Genomic DNA, 7,728 nt, shown 5'->3' on the forward strand with positions numbered 1-7,728 from the left:
GAGATACAAGATCTCTTTTACAAGAGAGATCTGGCCAAGAGAGACCGAGCAGCAGCACAAATTACAACATTCAAGATACATTCAAAATCTCACATAAAATTTATTAAAACACGCACACACAGATGATCTGGACCTGACTGATTTTATCAGAGTCTTAAATCTGTTCAAAGAAACAAGGTCCTTGATTTTTATATCAGCCTGTAACCGGTTCCATGTGTATGGAGCAGCAAAACTAAAAGCAGTCTTTCCTAGCTCTGTTCGAGCTCTAGGAACAGCAAGTTGCAAAAACTCACTCGAACGAAGACTGAGCAGACTTTGCCTTCTATTCAGAAGACAACATAAATAATTAGGCAAATTCCCAATTAGTGCTTTGTAAATAAAAACATACCAATGTGCAAAACGTCGTGCCTGCAACGAAGTCCAATTCACTTTTGTATATAACAAACAATGATGAGTAAGAGGTCGACAGTTTGTTATAAATCGCAAAGCACTATGATACACACTGTCCAGTATGCTCAAACAGTGCACAGGAGCATTCATATACAAAATATCTCCATAATCTAATACAGGCATGAACGTTGCTTCAACTAACTTCTTTTTTACAATAAAAGAAAAACAAGATTTATTTCTATAATAAAAACCTAACAAAAGTCTAAGCTTTTTAATTAGATGTTGAATATAAGGTTTAAAAGATAACTTATAATATATATATATATATATATATATATATATATATATATATATATATATATATATATAATCTAACCTCACACAGTCAGCAGTTGAATTCCTTGGTTTTCGAACCTCCATTTCTCCAACGGGTCCCGGCTTCACACCCTAAAAGTAGGGACACATTTAGCACTGTTTTAATGGTGGCTACATATGGATGAACATACATGTGACATACAAACTGACATGCTAGGTAACTCGCTGCTCGGTGTCTGTGCAGCTTTGGACTGGGGGTACAGCAGGAATATCTAGCTGAGAATAGTGTGCAGTCTGATAAAGAAGGGCAACCAAATGATTGCACAGGGCACATCCTGCCACACAGGAGCAATGGGTGCTCACCAAAATGACAGGGCTCGAGTGTTTTAACACCATCTAAGGAGAAAAAATATATTAAAATATCTGTTAACATTTTATTGAACAGCAGTAATTGAGCAAAAATAAATAATTCAGGTAAAGTTTCCCAAATTAGTTGACTGTACACATCCACTTTAATTCACTGAAGGTAGAGAGATAAAATATGTAGGCACATGCAAAAGCTTGGGCACCAAATACCATGTTTTATTGATGCTATAGATTTAGTCAATGTGATTAGTGAAGGGTGTGATTGGAGATGACCACACCTTCAATATTTAATCAGCTTTGCTTATATTATGGCAGTAATCTGATGTAGTGGTTATACACTTCTATACACTTATACATTAAAGGAGTGGTTCCCAAACGTTTTCTGCCGTGCCCCCCATTAATAGATGAGAATAATTTTGCGCCCCCCACTGCGCCCAATATTTTGTTGAGTGAGAACAGGATATTTTGTTTTGCCAGAACAGGAACAACTGTATGTGAAGTCCCTGGAAGTCTTATTCAGCAAAGACCACAGGATTAAGGCTGCTTTTGCTTCTTTAGTTCAGACTGCCATATTTAAATATCTTGCGAAAAAACAGTAATTGTTATGACTGATTAGTGCATGTTTGTACATACATACATACATACATATATACACAAACACTTGTGTGTGTGTGTAACCATTGATCCTACTCTCAAGTCATGTGGCTTTTCACTTTTCCTCATAGACCTATGACAAACTGCCCTCACGCGGACCTCTCCTGTCACCTTGTTTTTCATTGACACTGTGCAGGGGGGAAGATGAATAAAAATAAAAATGTAATGATATGCTACTTACACAGCAGCTTCATAGTTAGCTAGCTAAAACAAACATCTCAATAGTAAGTAATAGCTTCTGGTCTGTCAAGGTAAATTTATTGATACAATCACTAACGTTAACATGGATACGAGGAAGCGTTTGCTAACCATACTTTATTAGATGCAGCACAATATACTCTCATCTTTCTCAGACCATGCCATTCTTCACATCAACTCTGCTCCTGTGTTGCAGCTTCAATCCTCTGGCCCATGCTCAATCACACTTCCAGGGACTTAACATGCACTTCTTCCTCTTCTCACAAAACATACGCACATTCTCATCGTCCCAGCCTATAGTTTTGGATAGCAAGGGGTGCTTGAGTGGGGGCACCTGGGATGTTCACAATTTCTCTCACTGCTGCTGGCTTATGATGGAATGAAACCACACTCCCTGCCTCTACAGGCCCAAAAGCACATTCAACTAATGGGACTGCAGTTCACATGCCCATTGTTGTAACCAGAGGGGCAATTACAGGACTAAAACTTCTTATAGACCTCTGACACTCTTAGCATGGCAACATTGGGCATTTCTCCATCCAACGCTTTATAATGTGAACTTCTGAAAAATATTAAAAGCAAAAACGTGTGTAACCATTAAATCAAATTACTGCCACAATATAATCTAAACTTCATTACACATCACATGGATCAAAGGTAATATTTTTTTATTTTTTTATTTGCCTTTATTTAACCAGGTTAGTCCCTTGAGATACAAGATCTCTTTTACAAGAGAGACCTGGCCAAGAGAGACCGAGCAGCAGCACAAATTACAACATTCAAGATACATTCAAAATCTCACATAAAATTTATTAAAACACGCACACACAGATGATCTGGACCTGACTGATTTTATCAGAGTCTTAAATCTGTTCAAAGAAACAAGGTCCTTGATTTTTATATCAGCCTGTAACCGGTTCCATGTGTATGGAGCAGCAAAACTAAAAGCAGTCTTTCCTAGCTCTGTTCGAGCTCTAGGAACAGCAAGTTGCAAAAACTCACTCGAACGAAGACTGAGCAGACTTTGCCTTCTATTCAGAAGACAACATAAATAATTAGGCAAATTCCCAATTAGTGCTTTGTAAATAAAAACATACCAATGTGCAAAACGTCGTGCCTGCAACGAAGTCCAATTCACTTTTGTATATAACAAACAATGATGAGTAAGAGGTCGACAGTTTGTTATAAATCGCAAAGCACTATGATACACACTGTCCAGTATGCTCAAACAGTGCACAGGAGCATTCATATACAAAATATCTCCATAATCTAATACAGGCATGAACGTTGCTTCAACTAACTTCTTTTTTACAATAAAAGAAAAACAAGATTTATTTCTATAATAAAAACCTAACAAAAGTCTAAGCTTTTTAATTAGATGTTGAATATAAGGTTTAAAAGATAACATATATATATATATATATATATATATATATATATATATATATATATATATATATATATATATATATAACCTCACACAGTCAGCAGTTGAATTCCTTGGTTTTCGAACCTCCATTTCTCCAACGGGTCCCGGCTTCACACCCTAAAAGTAGGGACACATTTAGCACTGTTTTAATGGTGGCTACATATGGATGAACATACATGTGACATACAAACTGACATGCTAGGTAACTCGCTGCTCGGTGTCTGTGCAGCTTTGGACTGGGGGTACAGCAGGAATATCTAGCTGAGAATAGTGTGCAGTCTGATAAAGAAGGGCAACCAAATGATTGCACAGGGCACATCCTGCCACACAGGAGCAATGGGTGCTCACCAAAATGACAGGGCTCGAGTGTTTTAACACCATCTAAGGAGAAAAAATATATTAAAATATCTGTTAACATTTTATTGAACAGCAGTAATTGAGCAAAAATAAATAATTCAGGTAAAGTTTCCCAAATTAGTTGACTGTACACATCCACTTTAATTCACTGAAGGTAGAGAGATAAAATATGTAGGCACATGCAAAAGCTTGGGCACCAAATACCATGTTTTATTGATGCTATAGATTTAGTCAATGTGATTAGTGAAGGGTGTGATTGGAGATGACCACACCTTCAATATTTAATCAGCTTTGCTTATATTATGGCAGTAATCTGATGTAGTGGTTATACACTTCTATACACTTATACATTAAAGGAGTGGTTCCCAAACGTTTTCTGCCGTGCCCCCCATTAATAGATGAGAATAATTTTGCGCCCCCCACTGCGCCCAATATTTTGTTGAGTGAGAACAGGATATTTTGTTTTGCCAGAACAGGAACAACTGTATGTGAAGTCCCTGGAAGTCTTATTCAGCAAAGACCACAGGATTAAGGCTGCTTTTGCTTCTTTAGTTCAGACTGCCATATTTAAATATCTTGCGAAAAAACAGTAATTGTTATGACTGATTAGTGCATGTTTGTACATACATACATACATACATATATACACAAACACTTGTGTGTGTGTGTAACCATTGATCCTACTCTCAAGTCATGTGGCTTTTCACTTTTCCTCATAGACCTATGACAAACTGCCCTCACGCGGACCTCTCCTGTCACCTTGTTTTTCATTGACACTGTGCAGGGGGGAAGATGAATAAAAATAAAAATGTAATGATATGCTACTTACACAGCAGCTTCATAGTTAGCTAGCTAAAACAAACATCTCAATAGTAAGTAATAGCTTCTGGTCTGTCAAGGTAAATTTATTGATACAATCACTAACGTTAACATGGATACGAGGAAGCGTTTGCTAACCATACTTTATTAGATGCAGCACAATATAACTAAAAAAGATGCCTTAATTGTCAAATTTGATCAAGCCAGTCCAAAGATATTCAGTTAGCTCGTTAGTTTCCTGTTTACTTCCTAGAATCGTCAGCGGGCGTCATATGCCGACTTGAAGCTGATTGGTTTATGCAAAATAGTAATGCATTGTGGTAGCAAAATCTTATTTTTGCACAGGGAAAAATGGAATAATGTTTGAACAGTTAATGTAGAACTAGAATATATGTAATATAGGACTATTCTGTTTCCTAAAATATATTTAGGTTAATATACTTTTTGGCATACCGTCCTCGAAACATATATGAATTTGCAGCGCTTTATATCCTGCACATACGGTCTAAACCCGGTTGCCAGATTCGCCGTTTTCACTCCAAATTGGGCTTGTTTGAAACTCCTTCAAAGTTTTTCGTTTTTGGGCTACTTTTCACTTGGCCCACCGCGGGACTTACAAGTCAACAATAACAATCCATGGCGATATAATACTTAAATAGTCTCAATTTTAACACTCTAACACTTTGGGCTACTTTTGGCTTCTGACGGGCGCATTTTACACTGACTTTCGCCGGAATATTTATGTACGACCTGCCAACCCTGGCCACACTTCGCTCGTGTTGACTGCAAGTGCACCAACTTATCAGTCCACAGAGACAAGCTGGAGCCTTACAAGTGATTGGAACCTCTTCTAACCAATACTTTACTTCCTTCTGAAGCTAACCAGCCCTCATTTGCCACGATTGCTCAATTATATTTTTTTATTGAGCCCTCGGAAAGTCGCGCTTCATTTCCAATGTGGGTCCGCTAGCATAGCAACATAAGCTAACCTTTGCTAACCTTAGCCAAGCTCCCCAGAACACACTATTCGGCGAAACTGAAGCAGTCGTGGATTATTTTGTTCGTTTTTATTCTGATTGTGGATACTTTTGAACATAAACCGATAACTTTTTATGGAATATATGAGCAATTTTCGGCATTTTCGCCAACCCGGAAGTGAGACCGTACACCCGCTACGACGCGACTCGGTGTACTCGTGAGTAAAAATTGATAATTTTTCATAAGCGATATTGTACAAAATATATATTCTAATACTGTCTATAATCTAATGTTTAGTATTGGAGCTTTTGAGTGCTGGAGTACTCTGTATCGTGTCGGATGCTACCGGAGTTGGCTACGGTAGCTTGCATAGCCTGTCGGACTATATTGGACATAAATGTCATATCATATAACGTTCATAATTGGACATGGAATTTATTCATTGGAATTTTCTGGTCTTTCTGTAATATGTGCAACGTTGTTGTTTGAAATAGCTCATCGGTTTCGTGTATGGAATTTGTTAGCATGTTGGCTTGGTTGGCCAAGGGTGTGTACTGGCCAGCCCCGGTTCTGGACTGCTTTGCTTGGGGGGGCAGTAAAACATAATGAGGGGGCATGTTGATAGTCATGTTTATGAAGCCAGAAATATATTCAAGGCTTGATTTGTGCATGAATGATGACTATTGATACTGGCTTAAAGTGATGTATTAGGTAAAGAAATAAAAATGCACATTTTCAAACTTAAAACACAATGATTAAAAAATACATGTTGATTATGTAAATGGAGAACAAAGATTATCTAATTGTATTTCATTTCAATACTGCCATTACTAATAGAACAACTCTATTTCTTGAAAGGCTGACAAATGTACCTATACACAGACTGAGAATATTCAAACATGGAAATAGGAATGAGTGAGAATATTTATATTACTGGGAAATTAAAATATAAAGAAAACAAAAGAATACAAATTCTGTTATAAAAGGGAGTATTCGTCACATTTCTATTTTGAAAAAGAAAAAAATATGAAAGTACATAAAATAAGAAATCTATCTACTGCACTTTAATGGTAAAAATCTGGTAAAGTATTGAAGTTTTTATTGATGTTATGAAACGTACTGGTACAATGCGGTATTTATGCACAGTATAACAATACTGGCTGTGATGGCGAGGAATCGTTTAAACCAGGGATGTCAAAGTCAAAAACACAGAGGGCCAAAAAAACAAATTTGCTACAAGCCGAGGGCCGGACTGATTCAATGTTTATTAAAACATATTGAAATGATTGCACATAGCCTATTGAACCAAGACCTAGCACAGTGTATATTATTTAATGTTTAAATGAATAAAGCACTATTTTCTTATGGATCTGTCAGTAATTTCAAGTGAAAACATTTTTCAACAGGCAAACAGATAAAAGCAAACTTCCTTCAAAGAAAAATCACATGAAGACACACAGGTTTACCTTTTACCTCCGTGAACATGTACTCTGCCTCCCACCTGGCTTGAAACCCGTTCTCAGTGTCCACCTTACGTTTAGTCATTTTTGAGAAGGGGGATAGCTGAACGTTGATGTCTGCTCTGACTGCTGATTTAGGTTTATACTTTCGCGAGTGACCATAGTGCGCGACTCCGAATTTTAATGTTGCTTTGTGTTGCAGGTTTGAAAAGTGCTGCAATTTAGGCTAAAGTACTTGAAAATGTTTTAAACTGCAACTACTTCGTTTCACAACAAATATCTATCTGACTGAACAGTTCTCTTGTATTACGTTAACAAATACGAGCCTTGTAATTCCAGGACGAAACATGAGAGAACGTGAAGACGTTAAGATTGGGGGAAAATAAACAACCATTAAATAATGTGAATAAAAAGCGAATTATTTCGAATCATTTCGAGTATATGTATAAATATTTAACATATTTAAGTTTAACGTGCTGGAAAATATTGAAATGGACCTTTAAAGTGACGTACAAGTGCTTGAATTCCACCTTATAAAGGTGTATGAACCCTGCAAACATGACTTTGTTCATTGCGCTGGCGGAGCCACTGCGATTACGTCATTTTCGCCGCGCGGACCCTCGCGACGCTTCGCGCTGCAGTGACTTCGCGGGCTACCGTTGCATTGTGGGGAATGTAGTGTTTGTGCGTACAAAACACCATCGGGCGGCTGTGGCCTGCGGGCCGGTTCTAATAGTAATTCAATATCATCCAGGGGGCCAT

This window comes from Brachyhypopomus gauderio, unplaced genomic scaffold (assembly GCF_052324685.1).
Source record: "Brachyhypopomus gauderio isolate BG-103 unplaced genomic scaffold, BGAUD_0.2 sc234, whole genome shotgun sequence".
Taxonomy (NCBI): domain Eukaryota; kingdom Metazoa; phylum Chordata; class Actinopteri; order Gymnotiformes; family Hypopomidae; genus Brachyhypopomus; species Brachyhypopomus gauderio.